The sequence below is a fragment of the Macrobrachium nipponense genome, chromosome 12 (genome assembly GCF_015104395.2).
Source record: "Macrobrachium nipponense isolate FS-2020 chromosome 12, ASM1510439v2, whole genome shotgun sequence".
Lineage (NCBI taxonomy): Eukaryota > Metazoa > Arthropoda > Malacostraca > Decapoda > Palaemonidae > Macrobrachium > Macrobrachium nipponense.
In genome coordinates, this window is record NC_087205.1 from 77,669,017 (window position 1) to 77,690,925 (window position 21,909).

The 21,909-nt window shown below is 37.5% G+C and overlaps 1 protein-coding gene and 1 long non-coding RNA gene across 6 annotated transcripts in view; one reads left to right on the forward strand and one right to left on the reverse strand.

The window, feature by feature from the left end:
• Nucleotides 1-13,903, reverse strand: part of LOC135224608 (uncharacterized) — a 196,293-nt gene extending 182,390 nt beyond the window's left edge. Inside the window, exon 1 of the long non-coding RNA XR_010316779.1 lies at nt 13,693-13,903. This is a non-coding gene — a long non-coding RNA (uncharacterized LOC135224608). The remainder of the gene's footprint in view (nt 1-13,692) is intronic.
• The window catches only part of LOC135224607 (QRFP-like peptide receptor), a 338,517-nt gene that overhangs the window by 221,977 nt on the left and 94,631 nt on the right, over nt 1-21,909 (forward strand). The window lies entirely within an intron of this gene.

Below are 21,909 nucleotides of genomic sequence, written 5' to 3' on the forward strand. Positions count from 1 at the left end.
AGGCCGCCGGATTCTCAGAGAACGAGCCTCATTTCAAAAATTTCAATTCATTCTCGTTTTTTTTCCTGTATTCTTATATTAGTTTATATTATCTAACTAAAACTATGATGCCGCTATACAAGCATATATATGATAAAAAAAATATACATTATAAAGATAAATATAACGCACATATATTTGCCGGTATTTGGGTTGGTTGGATTTCCATTTGGCGGGATTTTGGCTGGTTTCATGGTAGACTTTGGCTGGTTGGTAGTGGTGTCATCTGGGAACCCTGGCTGGTAACCATACGTTGAGTTACATAAAAGCATTTACCTAATTTGTTTATTAAACATGTTATGTGAATTCTAGTGTTTATTCCTTTTCATTTTTCCATAGTATTTGTATAATAACTGTTTGAAATATCCCTACCTAATCATTTCACCATATATAACTTGAAATATTATGTTATAATGAGGACAGACACCTAAAAATGCCTACGTGTTGATATAGAACTCAGTTTTAGGACGTTTCGATACCTACCTGTTACGTGAAATTGCACATTGCGTTGCATATTACATACACACTCCCTATCATTTATACACAAGTCAATCCCTCCCTTTCCAGTATTCACGACTGGCTCTTTACGTTACACCATTTACAATGCATTTCTCACTGATACCAATATCTAGATTAAAAAGTTTGCCATTATTTTTATAAAACCTGTTGTGCCTACTTTTTGTCGTGCCTACTTACTTTGTGATTTGTCCTTGTTTTTATTTCTTTTCATTATGTTGCGTGGCGTATTTACGAGTTCTTATTCTTCTTCTTCTTGATTTCACTTCTTGTTACGGGTAATGTTTGAAAGGTTATCTATTATATGGGCTAACCTTCATTTATCACTTCTTACGGTTGTGTTTCTTTTTTCGTAGGAACAGGCACTGTATTTATTTAGTTGGCTATGTCTCTCAGGAGGTCTTTCTTACATAGCGCGGATACGTTTCACGGGTTCCAGGCAAGTTAAACACCATTGAGTAAAATTACTTATTATTACAATAAAGTATAAGTTCACAATACACTACACTGGAACAGAGGGAGAAGTGATACAGCCTTCCCGTATAAGGCCTTCTTCTTAACTAACTCTCTCTGGCACTTCAAATGAAGTTTCGACCTAACTACTTTTTCTGACTCCTCCCCGAATGTCCTTTAGGACACCTCCTACTTCTACATGAATGGCTTTCATTACTTCCGGTGCCACCTCTAGATTCATCTGATTGGTTTCGTCCTTCGACGGTAACCACCCACTGAAAGGGTCATAGATCAACTTTTCTGGTGAGGTTAGCATCTTACTGTTTTGACCAACCGGTGCCAATGTTTGGTCTGGTTTTACGAAACTGCTACCCGTGCAGACTTATACTGTACACACTACTCCTTTTTCTATCTTTACTTCTGGTAGATCCTCCGTCACTCTACTTTCACTATATATATTCTACCAGTGGTTTACCTAACTAAGTTTTCCCTAGCTATTTCTAGACAGACTCTTATTGTTTCCTAACAACACTCGGCCACCTACCGGCAGTGACCTCAATGCCTAAAATTACAAAAATGATTATATAAAAAAAATACAATGTTGAAATAAATCAAAAATGGTTATATATATACATATACAATAATGCTAGTATACCAGTTACTTGAAGGCAAATTTTCCATTCCATTAAGGACTTAGTGGTGTTGAGTTTGTTAACAACTAACACTCTGACAATACATATGAAAGCAACTATGGTGAGTGCTAACAAAACAATATTTAACATGGACATGATAGGGGAAATGTCAGCCTTGTGCATATGGAAAAATTGATTAGCTGCTTCAAGTTATTCAAATGACATTAAATCAAGTTTGGATACTTTGAAAGTCTTGACATTACCAATAATATTAATATGCCTAGATAAATTTAAGGTACAAGAAACAAAAATGGTATACTTGTAGTACAAATAACACAAAATAACTACTTCACAAGACGTCACAAAGGATTCTTTTCCTTGTTTTTGTTTTTGTTGCTAAAGATTATCTGAGATTGATTATTCATACAAGTGACTTTAGCTTTTAATTAATTCTGTGAAAACATTACCATTTCACCATACAAAATTTGAGCCTTGAAAACAGGTCTTTAAGGGATATATTCACAGTTATTCACAGTTATTTTTACCACCCTTGCCATTAATCAAATCACCAACACAATACCACTACCCAAGGATCCCAAGTATCACCGCTTCTCAAGACCAAGAAAGAGCAAGCTTAACTCCTTCAACATTATCAAATACCCCTTGACCACTGAGTCTGCCATGAAGAAGATTGAAGACAACAACACCCTCGTATTTATCGTTCACTCCTTAACGAACAAGTATCACATCAAGTTTGCTGTTAAAAGGGTTCTGTTTCAAATAATAACTTAGTTTAACAATCAAATCTTAGTCCTTGTTATTGTTCTTGTACTGTTGTAATGATGATGATTACAACCGCTATGTCGTGTACCATCTTGACATGACCATGTTCTTTTTGGATGCTCCCTCCTTGATTTGCAAGAGGGAGATGTAGATATCGCTCACCATGAGCCATAGTGTAATCCATTTCCTGCAAATATATTCTAGGCAGTAAACCTTATACAACAATGTTATTGACCTGTTGCACTTGGTCCTATCTTTTTCTTAAATTGTATCTCGGAGTCACTAATGCTGATGAAGTATGGGAATCATTTACGTTACTGTTTTCCTTACTACTTGACTCCTTTAAATCTTTAAAATCCTTTAAATGTTCTACTGACCAAATGTCGGAATGTACTATTTTAATATGGTTCCAATGTGCAACAGTTTCACTTAAAGTTGATTCATGCATTAGCTTAAATTTATTTAACTTTAACCTTTCTATTACTCTATATGGACCTTGAAATTTAGGACTTACTTTAACATTAGGTCCTTCAACTTTGTGATTAAGCACATATACTTGTTGACCTATTTTTTAATTCTGGGACTGTTGATTGCTTATTGTAATACTTACTAGACTTTGGTGTAACTCCTTCAATCGAGCCCTTGTGCCTTTTACGGTCTCGAAAGTCCGTCTTGTTTTCCAATGTACTAGTCTTCATAATTATAAGTATGTCTTGGTGGGGACGCTTCGTCTAATAAAGTATTTGGCATTCTTTTCTGATAACCATATAACAGAAAGTGTGGGGTTTCCCCAACAGATTCATTTACAGTGTTATTAATAGTGAACTGTACGGTCTTCAAGTATTAAGTCCCAATCTTCAGTCTGTGGAGTTACTAAAGTTTTCAGTACATCCTTTATCTTACGATTTTGTTTCTCTCTACTGCTCCATTAGAGCTTGGTTTATAAGCTGTAACCTGACACTTGTTAATTTCATAAAATTCACACAATTTCTTCAAAATATCACTAGTAAATTCTCCTGCATTATCAGATAATAATGTTTGAGGACATGAATGTCTAGTTATTATTCTAGATTTCAGAGCTTCTGCTACAGTAGTTGCTTCTCTGTTTCTGACTGGAATGATCTCAACATATCTAGTCAAGTAATCTATGAAAACTAGAATCTGACGATTACCTATAGTTGTGTTTTGGAAATGGACCTACAAAAATCCATTGAAACTACTTGAAAGGGAGTTAATTCGATGGATATTTCTCAAGAGGGGGCTTTTACATTAACGTTACCCTTGTTTGTACGTTACAGATATGACAATTTTCAACAAATCTTTTAGCTTCTTCATTGCAATTCGGCCAAAAATAGTTTCTAGTGACTGTTCTACATGTTTTCTTTATTCCAGGATGTCCTGACAACTTGTAAGAGTGTGTTAATTCTAATACTTCCTTGGTTAGTGTGTTAGGTACTACAATCGTGAACAAGCATTCGGTTCATCTGATGTTTTATATAGAATTCCATTAATTAACTGAAATTCAGACTGATCATCCTCATTTTGCATTAATTTACCCACTATTTTTTCTAATGTTAGCATCTTTTTGCTGTTCGATCTGAACTCTTTCTAAGTCTAGATCTATAATCTGACAACCTAAAACAGAAAGTATTAGTTGTGATTTGTTTCGTTTTCTTCTTGCGACCTTGACAAAGCATCTGCAATAGTGTTATATCTTCCCGGGATATACCTAAATTCTGGGGCAAATTCTAATACACTTATGAACCATCTGTTAAACTTCATATTATTTGTGAATGCTCTTTTCTTAAATAGATCACAAATAGGTTTGTGATCGGTAAGCACATTGACTTTATGTCCTAGCAATATATGCCTAAACTTACGTAATCCCCAATAAAGAGCTAAGCACTCTCGTTCGGTAGTGCTATAATTTCTTTCTGCAGCATTCAAAACTCTACTTGCATAATATACTGCTCTCATTCTGGTTTTTCCTTGTTGCATTAAACTGCACCTACACCTGTACTAGAAGCATCGCAGGCTAAGTATAAAATTCCTTTGAGAAATCTGGATACACTAAAATTGGATTTCTTGTCATCATTTCCTGAGTGTTTGGAAAGCTCTTTCATTCTGGCTTCCATTCCATAAATTTCATCCTTCTTTGTTAAATCTGTTAATGGTTTAGCTATAGTGGCAAATCCCTTAATAAAAGGGCGGTAGTAGCCAAACCATACCTGAGAATCTTCTTAAGGCTTTCAAGTTACTTGGGGCTGGATATGCTACAATTGACTTTATTTTCCCTTCCTGCATACGTAGTCCATTTTCACTGATGACATGTCCTAAATATTCTAAGGATTTCCTCATGAATTGACATTTCTTAATCTTTATCTTTAATCCTGCGCTCTTTAGTCTTTCTAACACTGTTTCTAATGTCTTAAAGTGACTATCCAAGTCCTTACTAGAAATGACTACATCATCTAGGTATACTGAAACATCCTCTATGTCTCCTAAGATTTGGAGCATTAAATCGAGTAAATGTTAGTGGGCTGATGTAAGACCAAAGGGCATGACTTCAAACTGTAAATGTTCCTTATAAGTTACTAAAGCTGTCAAGGGCTGGATTCTTCGTCTAAAGGTACTTGCCAATATCCACTAAGCAAGTCTAATGACGTAAATATCTTTGCTCCACCTAATTGAGCTAACATATCATTTATAACTGGCATTGGCATCCTATCTGGAATGGTGTGTGAATTTATTTCCGATAATCTATTACCATTCTCCAAGTGCCATCTTTCTTGGAACTAATAAGAGAGGTGATTATATGGTGATTTAGAAGTACTATTACACCATCTTGTTTCATTTCTTCAATTAACTGATCTACGATCGGTCGTTGACTGATGGGTAATTTATAGTTATGGGATATAAAATGGTTTAGTTCCATCTTGTATTAAAATCTTATGTTGCAAAGATCTGTTCTGCCTAACTTATCTCCTTCTAAGGCAATGACATCTCTATACTTTTCCAATATTTGTAATAGTTTAACTCTTATTCTGAGGAAAGTCTGTATTATTTACTTCTGTATTTAGAATTGAACTCGGTTCTGTGCTAGAGAAGAATGCTTTTTCACTTAGTGTTATTAAAGGATTATTCACTACAATTCCTGTACAAAATTCTATACCAGGTCTTAGTATTAGTCTTTTGTCTGAAAAAATTCTGGACGTATGTCTCACAGTTATTACCCTTCACGTGAACTAAAGAATTGTCCATCCTAACAAAGTCAGGTAAGTTTTCATTAGTTTAGCATTACGTCCTTTTCATGCAAGTCTTCGTCTGTTTTAGCCCTAAGACAAACCTTGGTTAGACATTGCGGGTACAAAACTACTTCTCTATTAAGTACAAATGTGACAGTATGGTCATCTGCAGTACTGATTAGACATATTTCTTCGTCATCTCGTATCTCTGAGAAATAACAGACATCTGTTTCATCCGAATTTTCATCCAGTAGTATTGTTGAGTTTAATTCACCTTTATTTATTGTTCCTAATAACAGGACTTCATTGATATATTTTTTCTTCTTTATTTTGTCTATTATGAGATATGTACAATCAATTTCTGATTCATTTCATCCATTTGTTCGCATGCATTAATATGTTCCGCGGCAATAAATTGTTCAGCTGCGTAGATTTGTTCAGAGTCAAAGCTCTGTTCAGAATTCTGAGTATCAAGGCTTGCATTGTTAATGTTATTTTATTTGTGCACAATCTATCATAGAATCTTTCCTGGCTAAGGACATTTCTTGCAAGGTATTATTTCTGCCACTTATTCCGCTAATATCTGTGCTAGCATTATTTTCTATCTTAGTATCTTGGATGTTCGCTTCTCTAGAAGATGTCGTCTCAGATAAATTGATCAGATGCAAGACTTTCCTTCTTCTAGCTGAAAACAAAACATTTTTTTCCATTTCTGCTGGGGGTAAATTTATTTTATTTTCATCCACAATCTAACATTATTTTACATCTCCGCATAGCATTATATGAAAACAGCGCGATTGCGTAGGATAAAACCTTCTTCTAATACTACGAATACTCCTTAAAGTTTTTGTCTAAAATCTCTATGTCCATGTGACATTGCCATAGCGCCTTTATTTGTTTCCGGCTATTCCTTTTATAATTCTACACGACTTGTATTTCTATATCTGCAAAAGCCTAAATGGTTTTGTTAATGTTTGTTTATCTATATATTCTGTACTGCTGTATCTAAAAGGATTGAGCATGGTTTATTATTAATTTCTGGTTTGGATGATAGGTAAATCTTCTTGGCTATTTCTTTATCCTTTACTGAAAATACTATCTCCTTATTTACTTAAAACAAAAGGAAACTTGAAATTATCTTTCCTGACCTACCGTAACTATTTCATTCTCATTTTCTACTGGTAAGGAAGCCTTCTCATGTATTACCCTCTGCTGTAATTGTCACTGAGGTCTGATTATTATTTTGGGGTGTACTTTGGGCATTATGGTTAGTATTGGTATTTTCTGAACCAACAATTTTGTGTTAGGTGACCTGTCCTATTACAATGAAAACAATACTTTGGTCGCCTACAATTCTGAGTTGTGTGGTTGGAATAACCACAATTTGCGCAATTTGGTTCCTGCTTGTTTATTCTGTGTTCTATTATCTCCGAAGCTCTGACTGTGATTTGGGCCGAATGAGGTTGGGTTATTATTGTTTAGATTTCCTCTATACTGTTGAGGCCTATTTTTACTATTCTTGTTTGCTTGGAAAAAAATTTCCCATTCCCGTACCTGGATTATTCTTTAGGGTCTGGGTTTCCCTGTTGTCTATGCTTAATGTTTCTAGATCGTCTGGGACACCATCTGCCCTTCCCTGGAAATTATTTCTATTCTATTAGGGTTTCCATTATTTACAAAACCTGTAAATTCCCTTGCCAGATTTAGTCCCCTTTTACACATTTCCTCTTCCATAAATCTTAAAGCTGCTAGACTATCCCGTTTCGGATCAGGATCCTGTTTCTTAAAGACTCGTTTTTCTTCTTCCCCGATAGCGTCATATACTATACCATGAACTATATAATTCAAAATCTCTTGTAGACTAACTAGATCCTTTTTGTCACTACTAAATGAATTAGGATCGCCAATAACTACGCCGGCTCGTTTTAAATCTGTGGTTAAGTTACGGATGGAGTTTTCGACGTCCGTATGTAAATTTGCTATGCTTTCCCCATCATATTTCTGATGAAGGAATCGGGAGATATTGTACCATTTATCACGTTGATAAATGGGCTCCCATAACTCTAGACACACCTTCTTAAATTCAGCGAAGGTCGGAATCTCCTGAAACTTAGGGGACGTGAGAGTGCGATGTGCATCGCCCTTTTTCGGAACTAACATAGAGTAACGCTTCATCTATTTTCTTGCGTTCATCTTTAATTCCACTAGCTGAAATTCGACTTTCAGTCTCTGTTATCCACTGAGATACTGTATATGCTTCTAACTTAATTTTGTCAGGATGCCCCTTTTCTACCCTAACCGCAAAAGCCGTGTAGCTTGTTGGTTATTACGGCGGCCTGTGCCATTCTAGAGTTCCTAGTTTGTACTTGCAATGGGTTAGGAATGTTATTATGATTAGTAACAGTCACACTAGTAGTGGGTCAGTTGCTACTGGTCGACTCGGTATTCGGTTGGACTTCCGCTAGGTGATCGTCGAGTATTTAGCTCGAGCGTCTGTCAGGAGTTGGACGTAGGCTATAATGACTCAGATCGGGAGTTCTGCTTTCTTGTAACCTAGTAATAATTTCGTTAACATTTTCATTATTCATATCAACAGCATTAGGTTAGATACAATTTAAAAAAAATAGATGCATTGTTGTACTTACATTATCTTCCTACTGAGTCTGTCTTCCTTATTGCGATTTCTACCCTTCTAGCTACTTAATTCCTAGTGTTTCCTTCCTTCAATCTGGAAAAACATTAACATTAGTGTATGCCGTTATTCCTTATTCACACCACTGCATTTTGTGAATTAAATGACAATATCTTTATTGTTCTAGATTTATCACAATCAATGAAGCAAAAAAAAATTTTTTTTTTTTTTTATCTTGCAACTTTACGGCAAAGAAAAATTTTATCTCAAAACTACTTATTATGAATTATTCTATAAAGACATTTTTATATTATCGCAGTGGGTGAATTTTCTATATTTATTTTCAGACGTTAATCTATCAGGATACTTTAAACTTTTCTTCTTGTCGCTTGTTGCCGATCACTTCTGCGTCGCCGTCCGTCTCTGCCTCTGTTTCACTTGTTGTAGCGTTGGCCGTACGCTGCCGTCGTTCACACCACGGTTGGAGTCCCGTGCGCTGCCTTGTCCATGGGGAAAAATCGTAGCGATGTATGGAGAAATGTGCGCTATCTCAGGGTTTATGATAGTTTAGCGCTCACAGGTTGATTGAAGAATCCGTCGTCAGTCCTCGCTGCGTTGTATTCAATCTTCTTTTATCCGCCTTAATGCGTTTTTTTACGTATTCCCTTGTCGAGTTTATGGCTTAGGAATGCAGCTGTCCTTGTTCCGTACTCTTCTTATGATTTCACTGTGTTTCGTCTCTGCGTTTCGTTCGCCCTCTCAGCAGAATTGAAGTGTTGTTGAGTCTACGTTGTATTGAGTTTCACTCTTGTTCGTTGCTCTTTTTCTTTTCTCTTCGTTCTTCGAGTTATTGAACTCGGAATTTCTTCTTTTTAATTGTAAAGTTCGTGCCTGGTTTTCTTGTATGTTTCTGACGCTTAAGACTTAGCGCTCTTTATTGGCAATTTTATAACTTCCACTCTGTTTTAATTTTTCCACTGTGTGTGTGTGTGTGTACGTATTTTGGGTTTTGTTATGCACTCGAATCCCACTACCGCTGTTCACCACTTATGTTGTGCCTACTTTTTGTCGTGCCTATTACTTTGTGATTTGTTTCCTGTTTTTATTTCTTTTCATTATGTTGCGTGGCGTATTTACGAGTTCTTATTCTTCTTCTTCTGATTTTCACTTATTGTTACGGGTAATGTTTGAAAGGTTATCTATTATATGTCTAACCTTCATGTTTATCACTTTCTTACGGTTGTGTTTCTTTTTTTCGTAGGAACAGGCACGTATTTATTTAGTTGGCTATGTCTCTCAGGAGGTCTTTCTTACATAGCGCGGATACGTTTCACGGGTTCCAGGCAAGTTAAACACCATTGAGTAAAATTACTTATTATTACAATAAAGTATAAGTTCACAATACACTACACTGGAACAGAGGGGAGAAGTGATACAGCCTCCGTATAAGGCCTTCTTCTTAACTAACTCTCTCTGGCACTTCAAATGAAGTTTCGACCTAACTACTTTTCTGACTCCTCCCGAATGTCTTTAGGACACCTCCTACTTCTAACATGAATGGCTTTTCATTAACTTCCGGTGCCAACCTCTAGATTCATCTGATTGGTTTCGTCCTTCGACGGTAACCACCCACTGAAAGGGTCATAGATCAACTTTTCTGGTGAGGTTAGCATCTTACTGTTTTGACCAACCGGTGCCATGTTTGGTCTGGTTTTACGAAACTGCTACCGTGCAGACTTATACTGTACACACTACTCCTTTTTCTATCTTTACTTCTGGTAGATCCTCCGTCACTCTACTTTCACTATATATATTCTACCAGTGGTTTACCTAACTAAGTTTTCCCTAGCTATTTCTAGACAGACTCTTATTGTTTCCTAACAAACCTACATTTAAATATATTCCATTATACACTTTTACAGACATTACAATTTACACCTCCCTTCCAGTTTCCTTACTATTATGCAGTTATGTATGGTTTACTTTTTACATTTGTTTTTACACTTCCACACCCATCAAAGTTAGGTTTATATGTCATTTTTACCTACTGGGGGCCGAATCCCATCCCCCGCTTAGGCAACATACCCTTAGGGTTAGTTTGTTATATGTTGGTTTACCTACTAATTTTACTTCCTTGAAGGGCGGGGGTACCCGGTTAGGCTAGGTTGGTTAGTTCTTCAAGGTGGATACCGGGGGGGCGGGGGGGGGGGGGGGGGGGTGGTTGGGGGGGGGGGGGGGGGTTGGTTAGGTTACATTCCCTACTTGGTACCTACTAGGTTACGGTTTGGTTAGGTTACATTCCTTACTAGGTTAGGTTAGGCCTTTAAGGGGGGGTACGGGGGGCGAAGCCCCCATGGTCAGGCAATATTCCCTACTAGGTTAGGTTAGGTTAGGTTGGTTAGGTTACATTCCTTACTAGGTTAGGTTAGGCCTTTACGGGGGGGCGAAGCCCCCTGGTCAGGCAATATTCCCTACTAGGTTAGGTTAGGTTAGGTTACATTCCTTACTAGGTTACGTTAGGCCTAGTATTTCCCTACTAGGTTAGGTTAGGTTGCGTTCCTTACTAGGTAGGTTAGGCCTTTAAGGTGGTATGGGGGGGTGGGGGGCGAAGCCCCCATGGTCAGGCAATGTTCCCTACTAGGTTAGTTTAGGTTGGTTAGGTTACATTCCTTACTAGGTTACATTAGGCCTAGTATTTCCCTACTAGGTTAGGTTAGGTTACGTTCCTTACTAGGTTAGGTTAGGCCTTTAAGGGGGGGGTACGGGGGGGCGAAGCCCCCTGGTCAGGCAATATTCCCTACTAGGTTAGGTTAGTTAGGTTGGTTAGGTTACATTCCTTACTAGGTTAGGTTAGGCCTTTAAGGGGGGGTACGGGGGGGCGAAGCCCCCCTGGTCAGGCAATATTCCCTACTAGGTTAGGTTAGGTTAGGTTGGTTAGGTTACATTCCTTACTAGGTTACGTTAGCCTAGTATTTCCCTACAGGTAGGTTAGGTTTCGTTCTTCTGGTTGGTTAGGCTTTAAGGGGGGGTCGGGGGCGAAGCCCCCCTTGTCAGGCATTCCCTACTACTTAGGTTAGGTTGGTTTGGTTAGGTTACATTCCTTACTAGGTTAGGTTAGGCCTTTAAGGGGGGGTACGGGGGGCGAAGCCCCCCTGGTCAGGCAATATTCCCTACTAGGTTAGGTTAGGTTAGGTTGGTTAGGTTACATTCCTTACTAGGTTAGGTTAGGCCTTTAAGGGGGGGGTACGGGGGGGCGAAGCCCCCCTGGTCAGGCAATATTCCCTACTAGGTTAGGTTAGGTTAGGTTGGTTAGGTTACATTCCTTACTAGGTTAGGTTAGGCCTTAAGGGGGGGTTACGGTTGGGGCGAGCCCCCCTGGTCAGGCCTACTTTTCCCTACTAGGTTAGGTTAGGTTAGGTTGGTAGGTTACATTCCTTATTGGTTAGGTTAGGCTAGTATTCCTACTAGGTTAGGTTAGGTTTACGCTTTAGGTACGGGGGGTAAGGGGGGGCGAAGCCCCCCTGGTCAGGCAATGTTCCATACTAGGTTTAGGTTGGGAGGCCTTTAAGGGGGGGTACGGGGGGCGAAAGCCCCCCTGGTCAGGCAATGGGTCCCAGGCCAATAAGCCCCCTTGGTCAGGCAATATTCTACTAGGTTAGGTTAGTTTACATTCCTTACTAGGTTAGGTTAGGCCTTTAAGGGGGGGTAGGGGGGGCAAATCCCCCCTGGTCAGGCAACATTGCCTACTAGGTTAAGTTCCCTACTAGGTAAGGTTACATCCCCTGCTAGGTTAGGTTATGTTAGGTTGGTTGGTTCTTTAAGGGGGGTTACCACAGGCCCAACCCCCCACCCCTGGTCAGGCAACATCCCCTACAAGTTTAATTAGTTTTGTTATATGCTAACCTATGTTTAATTTGGTCTTTTGTATTTATTAAACAACTATAGCCCTATTACACATTTACCACCCAGGACTTAAATCCCACCCACCCCCCCCTGGGCCCGTTATATATGTATTTGTATTATTTCATATTTTGAACCCATCCCACATTTACATTTAGTTCCTTAACTACCCATTTACTTTTATTACCCTTAACATTGCCAACTTATCTTGTTAAGTGCTTGTTCATTTACCTCAGCCCCACCCTGCCTCAACCAATAGCATCAAAGCATTTTACTACTCCACCCCACCTCTCCTACCTGTTTTCTACGGTCTGGCCTCCTGCCACTCCTAACTGTAGAACTCCAACACTGTTGAATCTGCCGCCATGACATCCACTGCTGCATCTACTTCACGCTCGCCCCAGCCCTCACCAGGAACTCTTTGCCAACTTCATGTAACAATTGTTTACATGAGTTACAAAGATTTTTCTGCCTTTTACTCAGGTAATTATGATCGACTAATCGGTTTTTTGCCAGACCATGGCCTCCTGAGAAAGCAGGTCTTTTGCCCCCATTCAGTCGACTCCAAGATACGGGAGGGAGAATGATAACTTCGTCGGGTACTTGGCTGTTTGCTTATTTCAAGCTGCATTTTGAGGAACCCAAGACCCGCCTCCACGCATTCTCTAAAAGCAGCTGCTGCTGTGTACCTCCACCCTTTAAGGTAAGGTCCAAACATTATTCTTAATTATTATGTTTTAGGAAAGTGAGTGTTAGGCTTTCGCCGAAAGTTGCGTCAAGGTATGTTACTATTCAGTGTGGTGCTGCTAAGACAACTCGTACCTTCCACTTACCCCGCCCACCCTCTGTGCGTTACCCCCCCCCCCCCCTTAGTGAACATATGGCTCCGTGGTGGTTGGGGAATTTAAACATGGCAGCTGTGTTTACATTGCCTTCACCATAACGAATACTTGGTACCTTCCTATAGGACCGTTCTTGGTGACTTAGACTATGGCAACTGACCATTTTCTATGTTATTTTAGTTGCTTTACAAGGGTTGTAAGAAATATTTTGTTCGTTTGGTTGGAACTAAACTTTAATATACCTTTGAGTTTGGTGCGGCTATTATGTAACTTTCAAAGGTCAATTACTGCTTAGTTACAGCCGCCCGAATGGATATTACTTTTAAATCTTGTACAGTAACTCAAATAACATAGGAATCAGTCAATTGCCATAGTCTAGCCACCGCGGATTGCTTCTGTAGAAATACCCACATTCCATATTTTTTATTATGTAAACACTTACACATATATCAACCTTGGGTAAACAATAAATGCGAAGAAAACCCTAGGTTAAGGCTAAACATTATGAGCGGTTGTCCTTGAAAGCAAAATTTAACACTTTTGCGCCATATAAAGTATTTCTCCCATAAACATTTTACACATTGTATCTAACAAAAATAGTACTAACTTTCGAAGAGCAGTTACATCAATATATTTGAAAGGCTTCTTACCTTGTGATGACGTTTCCATGGAGGTTGCAGATAACGTTGTATAAATGTACCCGATTTTATAATGAACGGTAAAATATGCACAAATGAAAGACTTCGAGTATTCTTGAAATGCTCACTTGTGTTCGTATATAAAAGACACCGCTTAATTCCTTCTCGCACTTTGTTCACTCGAGACAATAGCAAGACACCAATACTTCGCAGTTCGCGGCATACCGATTGTAAAACACTGAACCAAAAATGACAGCATCGTGCATCAGTCATGCCGCCAACAACGTAGGTTTTGAGAAGGGGAACGTCAACTTAAGTACTTAACTTCGGAACTATAAAACAATGCTTTTAGCCTATTATCCAAAATTTTAATCTAAATACAGAAAAATTTTATATACGAACGCAAATGAGCATTTCAAGAGTACTCGAAGCCTTTCATTAGTGCATATTTTACCGTTCATTATAAAATCGGGTACATTTATACAACGTTATCTGCAACCTCCATGGAAACGTCATCACAAGGTAAGAAGCCTTTCAGATACAGAAAATTTTATGAGGGCGGGGTGCCACCAATTTTCATATATATATATATATATATATATATATGTATGTATGTATGTATGTAGTATGTATATATGTATGTGATGTATGTATGTATATATATATATATATATATATATATATATATAGATATTATCATAATATATATATATTATATATATATATATCATGATATATATATATATATATATCATTCGTGTGTGTATGTATGGGCAAGTAGAAAAATTTATGAATTTGACAGCAATCGCCTGTTCTATCAAGAAATACCGAATCTATTGTTGCTTTATATTATTATTATTATTATTATTATTATTATTATTATTATTATTATTATTATTATTATTATTATTATTTTCTAGAAATTTATCATTTCTAATAGATCTTTACATTTTTCCTCAATTTTATATTTGTCAGTTGTGGTATCATAAATCTTCAAACATATTATTTTGCCATTGTCTTTCATGTGGGGCGGGGACGTGCCCGCAGGTGGCTCCCACACCCCCTCCCTGGAATCTGCTAGTGCTAATGATTATTAACGTATGGCATAAAATCCTTTCTAGTGGCTTCTACACAATAGCTAATGAATAAATAATTCAATTACAAGAGCTATAAATTTAATAAAAAAGAATTTATCAAATGCAATGATTACGTATTATCTCATTAATATTTACCAATGCTTCACATTATTGCATATAAAACCATAATTACTAGGCTGATGTAACCAAACACTGACTACAAGGTGCGATGCAAAAGTAAAAGATTACCAATTTCAAGAATTCGTCCTAAAAAAAAATTTCAAGGAATCAGCAAATCTTGAGAGCATTAGTCTCACCCACCGCCAGAATAAGTGAAGTAGCTAATTTTAAGGTCTTTCAGCATCCACTATGCGTTTATGATTAGTCTCCTGTTTTCAGCAGATGACTTGCGTCCTGTTGAATGGAAGCAAAAGTTTCTTATGGCAGATCTTGGCCGTAATCTCTGGCACGTCGTTTGATTAGCTCACTGCGCATATTTCCCTTCACATAGTACTACATAGACATATAATTCTTGGACTGAGCACATAGTCCTCAGAGGAGTTTTCCATGGTCGCTTCTCGGTGGTAGACAGTAATTGAGAAACTTAACTCGTGTTAATATGCAGGAGCGCGCACGACAGGGTTTGTCGAGTAGGCTTAAAACAAGAGCTCCTGATCCATTGAGCTAAGCAGTATATATAGCTTCTCGGAGTTCTGTCATTAGCGCCTACTGCGGCACAGATTTTAAAACGTGCCCTTGCTTTTTCAGTGACAGAGAGAGAGAGAGAGAGAGAGAGAGAGAGAGGTTTATCAGGAACAGGAGGATATATATATATATATATATATATATATATATATATATATATATATATATATATACTGTGTGTGTGTGTAAGAGAGAGAGAGAGAGAGAGAGGTTAGGTCAGGAACAAGAGGAATATATATATATATATATATATATATATATATATATATATATATATACTGTGTGTGTGTGTAGTAAGAAGAGAGAGAGAGAGAGAGAGAGGTTATCAGGAACAAGAGGAATATATATATATATATATATATAATATATATATATATATATATATATACTGTGTGTGTGTGTGTGTAGAAGAGAGAGAGAGAGAGAAGACTTAATTTAAAAAACTAGCTTCAAAAAAAGTCATTCTTGTAAGAGTGAGAATTCAAGTCTTAAAAAGCATTCTTAAACCTGAAAAACACAAAATGTCTAAAATTGGAAGAGCTGTTTTGCCTGCTGCAAGATAATCGTGAAAAGTAATCAAAACGATAATAATTCCTAAGTCTGTAAAAAAAAAAAACAGCTAAATACGAAAAAACCATTCTAATTACGTTTAATAAGAGGACACAATGCTGCACAGGTGGTCCCGGACAGATGATTGAATATGGTGTTAATTCATAACAGTTTTGAAGGGAACGCAGCAAAGTAAGATATCAAATGTCGATGCTGCTTTTTTTTTGTTTTTGTTTTTTTTCAAATGAAATCTTTGCTAAAAACAAAAAGTAAAATGGGACGACCAAGACATCTCGTTTCATGAATTCTCCTAAGGACAGAAAAGTGAAAGAATGACGAGCCAGTGGACTATTTCTGAACAGTCGTATCCGATCAATACAGTTTTGGTCACCAACACTAAGAAGAGACAAATAGATTAGAAGGAGTACAAGCAAGAGCCACAAAGTTAATCCATCCATCATGCAAATAGGTTACCGAAGACGACTAGAGAGCTTGAATGTATGGCTTAGGAACACGACGATTGCTAGGACAACTAATTGAAACATTTAAAATACTGAAAGGCATAACAAAAGTAGACAGTAACTTATTTACATTAAACGAAAACCAGACAAGAAATAATGGATGAAAACTTGAACTGAAGAGATACAACACACCCCATTATGGGAACTTCTTTACATGCAAGATATGTGACACATGGAATAAACTGCCACCCGAAGTTATAAACAGCAAGTGTTGGAAGAGTTTAAAAGAAAGCTAGACAAAATCATGAGGACACTGTGAATGCACAGTAAAACATGCTCCTACAGATAAGTGAGCACACGATGTCTCCTCGGATGGACTAACAAGTCTTTGAGATATACTTATCCTTGTAACTCCTTGTAACTCTCGAGTCTGCGGGGAGATCATTGTAGATGATTCTGCTAAATATTTAGAGCCAAATGATCGTTTATCCAACATTCTCTTGGGAAGCGCTGTCTGAGTTCGAGGAAACTGTTCTGGAAGACGAATGAAAAAATGGAATAACAACTTTGTGAAACCTTGAATATTCTAGGTAACAAATGAATTGAATTGAACTGAATACTGAATTTATGCCAAAGGCCAAGCACTGGGACCAATGAAGTTATTCAACGCTGAAACTGATATTGACAATAAAAGTCTAAAAGGTGTAACCGGAGGAAGACCTCATTATGACTCGGCTGTTAAGAGAGGCTGGAAAGTCAGATAGAAGAAAGACAATATGAAAGGAGGTACAATAAATGGAACGAAAGGGGTTGTAGTTAGGGACCGAAAGCACGCAGCAAAGAACCTTAAGTAATGCCTACAGTGCACCGTATGAGGTGCAATTTTCTGTGCAAGAAAAAGCCAAGAGAATCGACATTTAGACCCAGTAAATGAATTTTGGAAGAGAGAGAGAGAGAGAGAGAGAGAATAAGAAAATTCCATGAAGTTAAGAAGACGCTCCCTACCTTTCTCACGAGGCATCCAGACAATATCACGACTTTACGCCACAATGGGAAATTCAGAATGCGGGCTCAGCAATAGTCTCATTTTTCCAAGAAGTTTAATCTCGCTCCTCTGCTGAAAAGAACTTGGAATATATCATCATGAATAAGTTTTTTTTCCAGTACAATGTGAATCTTCTCGAAGAGTGCCGTTCTAGGGTTAACGTTATAGTTTGCATGAACGAGCATCTACAGACTCTCTCTCTCTCTCTCTCTCTCTCTCTCTCTCTCTCTCTCTCTCAATATTTGCTTCGAGAGTACTCACTACACGATTTCCTCGCTTATTCTCTGTAGCTGATAGGCTTGTCGAGTTAATTGTGTTATGTAAGCTGGTCTACATTCCTACGATGATAAAGCACAACCCCGTTGTGGATCAGCGCCGTCAGTGCAACTCATGCGGCGCACTGTAGGTATTACTTAAGGTTCTTTGCACCGTGCCTTCGGCCCTTAGCTGCAACCCCTTTCGTTTGTTTTACTGTACCTCCTTTCATATTCTCTTTCTCCCATGTTATTTCCACCCTCTCCTAATAACTGATTCGTAGTGCAACCGTGAGGTTTTCCACCTGTTATGCCTTTCAAACCTTTTACTGTCAATTTCCGTTTCAGCGCCGAATGGCCTCATAGATCCCACTGCTTAGCCTTTGGCCTAAATTCTATTTTCAATTCACTTCAATGAGGGGGCAAGCTGATGAATCAGAAAATGGGATGAAAAACACAGAAATCAGGGAGGTACTGTCTCACGATAAGAAAAAATCTAATGTTGATTTAAACAAAGGAAGCAGTGAAAAGAAGCCACTTCGCAAAAGATGGACTTTGGCTGGTGGTGAGGTCAAGGGAACAAAGAAAATCGAATACCCGTAAACAGATGAATCAATTGTGCTTTTCCGAGAATTGGTTTGTTGTTCCTTCTCACAATGCTCCTGTTTACTCGTTTACGTTTATTCTTTTTTTTCCCCCGAGGTTTCTTTGGCAGAGAAAGGTATTCCAATATATTCGAACTCTGTCTGCCAAATGTAAAAACATGGCTGCAGATGCCCGGCGTGAGATAACTGTGGTGATTTTTTTGGTAGCGGTGAAAAAGTATAAACAGAGATGCCTAGGACTTATGCAGATAATGATGATAATCACAGCTGATGGTGTAAATATATGGCCAACGTGATGCCGAAAGCGTAACAAAGGAATAATGTTTACATCATTGAAAAAATTTGTTTTCATAGATTAAATGAAATATCCGTCAACAAATTTCAACCTCTTTCATTCCTTTTACTGTACCTCCATTCATTTTCTCTTTCTTCCATCTGACTTTCCATCGTCTCCAACAAATGTTTCATAGTTTAACCGCGAGGTTTTTCTCCTGTTACACCTTTCAAAATTTTTTAGCGCCAATTTCTGTTTCATCGCTGAATGACAAAAGACCCAACGGTGGGCCTTTGGCCTAAATCCTTTCTTCTATTTTTTCTACAATTTCAAGAATAAGTTGAAAATCTAAGGAATGAAACAATAAATGTTCATTTTTTGGTATTCTGAAACGAAGCACTTCAACGTTCTCTCTGAGAACGCTTAATTAAAGAAATGCCTTTACTGTCAAAACGACGGGAAGACTCCATTGATGATATTTCTAGTAAACAAACATAAGCTGAGGTGGAATTCTTACAACGTCCTTCTTGTAACCTGCAGAGTAAACCTGTGAAGAAGTAACAAAATTAAGTATTTCCATAAACGATGGTGTATTGCTGTAGATACATAACTATGGAAGCAAGTAAAAAATGCGCCGAAGTTTTTTCGGCGCAGTCAAGTTTTCTGTACAGCGTATAATGCTGTATGAAACTCTCAGCCCCGGTCAATGAACTGTCAGCCGTGGTCCAAGAAACCTTAAGCCACGGCCTGGTGGCGGCCTATGTTGTGCGCACCTTTAGCGGTGCCAGGTGCATGATCATGGCTAACTTTAACTTTAAGTAAAACCAAACCTACTGAGGCTAGAGGGCTGCAATTTGATATAATTATGATTGGAGGGTGGATGATCAACGTTCCAATTTGCAGCCCTCTAGCGTCAGTAGTCTTTAAGACATGGGGGGCGGACAGAGAAAAAGGCGGAAGGACAGACAAATAGGCGTCTCTAATAGTTTTCTTTTACAGAAAACTAAAGATACATAGATGCGCACATACACACACAAAGTAACGTCTACGATTAATCTCATAATCCGTAAGCCTAAGTCTACGGATCTGGAAGTTGTGGAGATCTGGTAACGAACTTTCGGAAACTACGGACGACTTAATAGCTTAATCACTCTACATAGCGGGGATATTCGGCGTCCAGACCATACAGAGGGCATCAAGGGAGCCGAAACCGATTATGAGAAGTTTACTTGGTTAACCCTTAACGCCGACTGGACGTATTTTACGTCGACATTTTTGTCTCTCGGGTGCAGACTGGACGTATTTTACGTCGACATACAAAAAGTTTTTTAAAATTCGCGGAAAATACTTTTAGGCCTACCAGCCGAAAACTCTTGAATCACGCGCCTTGGGGGATGCTGGAGGAGTTCACGGATCAAGGTGTTGTTTTTGTTTACAATCGTTTACGCAGGCGCGCAAGCGCGAATTTCTTTCTTGCCGCACTAAAAAGTATCTGTGACACATCTCTGAAATTATTTCGTCACTTTGACATAATTTTTGTACCATTTTAAATTAGCCGTTACATAGAGTTATTTATATATGAAAATGTGCGCATTTGTATGTAGAATACAACAAATACTCATGATTGTAGCTTTTATCAGTTTTAAGATATTTTTCATATAAATAACGATAAGTGCCAAAATTTCAACCTTCGGTCAACTTTGACTCTACCGAAATGGTCGAAAAAACGCAATTGTAAGCTAAAACTCTTATATTTTAGTAATATTCAATCATTTATCTTAATTTTTGCAAAACTAATTGGAAGTGTCTAGCACAATATTTCGATTTATGGTGAATTTATGAAAAAACTTTTTCCTTACGTCCGCGCGGTAACTCTTCCGAAAATAATCATACATGCGATTGTGGTAATGTTTGCACCATTTTAAATTAGCCGTTACATAAAGTTTTAATATATGCAAAATGTGCGCAATTTCATGCACAATACAACTAAAACAACCCATGGTTGTAGCTTTTATCAATTTTGAAATATTTTCATATAAAAAATGATAAGTGACAAATTTTCAACCTTCGGTCAATTTTGACTCTACCGAAATGGTCGAAAAACGCAATTGTAAGCTAAAACGCCTATATTCTAGTAATATTCCAAGCATTTACCTTCATTTTGCAACAAATTGGAAGTCTCTAGCACAATATTTCGATTTATGGTGAATTTATGAAAAAAATAACATTTTCTTTACGTCCGCGCGGTAACTCTTCCGAAAAATCATACGTGCGATTGTGGTAATGTTTGCACCATTTTAAATTAGCGTTACATAACGTTTTATATATGGAAAAATGTGCGCAATTTCATGTATAATACAACAATAAATAGTTGAAGGTTGTAGCTATTCTCATTTTCGAAATATTTGCATATAAATCACGATAAATAGAAAAAAAACCACGTTCGGTCAAATTTGACTCTACCGAAATGGTCGAAAAACGCAATTGTAAGATAAAACTCTTACAGTCTAGTAATATTCAGTCATTTATCATTCATCGTGAAACAAATTCGAAGTCTCTAGCACAATATTTAAATTTATGGTGAAAATTTTAAAAAAAAAAACTTTCCTTCCCTCCGCGCGCGGATTCTCCGCCACAAATCTCCGAAATGCGTAAGTCCCATTCTCGGAATATTTGCTCCGTTTCATATTAGGCATTTCATAGATTTTTATATATGAAAATGTGCGCAATTTCATGTAGAATAAAACGAAAAATATTTGAAAGTTGTAGCTTTTCTTATTTCCGAAATAATTGCATATAAAAAAATATATATATAAAATTCGACATTCGGTCAACTTTAGCTCGTCAGATATGGCCAGAACACTGCATTTGTAAGCTAATATTCTTACAGTATAGTAATATTCAATCATTTGTCTTTATTCTGAAACATATTGGAAGTCTCTAGGACAATATTTAGATTTATGGTGAATTTTGAAAAAAATATGTGTTACGTAAGCGCGTTACGAATTCATGCATTATTTTGTGATAATATTTTCTCTGTGTTGCTTTTATCGTTTTACAATGTGTTATATATCAAAATGATCGCAATTTAGTGCACATTACAACGAAAAAAAAGTAACTTGTTACCTTCACCGTTTTTGCGCACAGCGCGATTTGAATACATTATATATGAATTTCGTTTTTGCGCTATCATATATCGCATTATTTATATATGATAATGATAACTTTTTTCATTTCTGATGGTTGCATACTAAACTTCA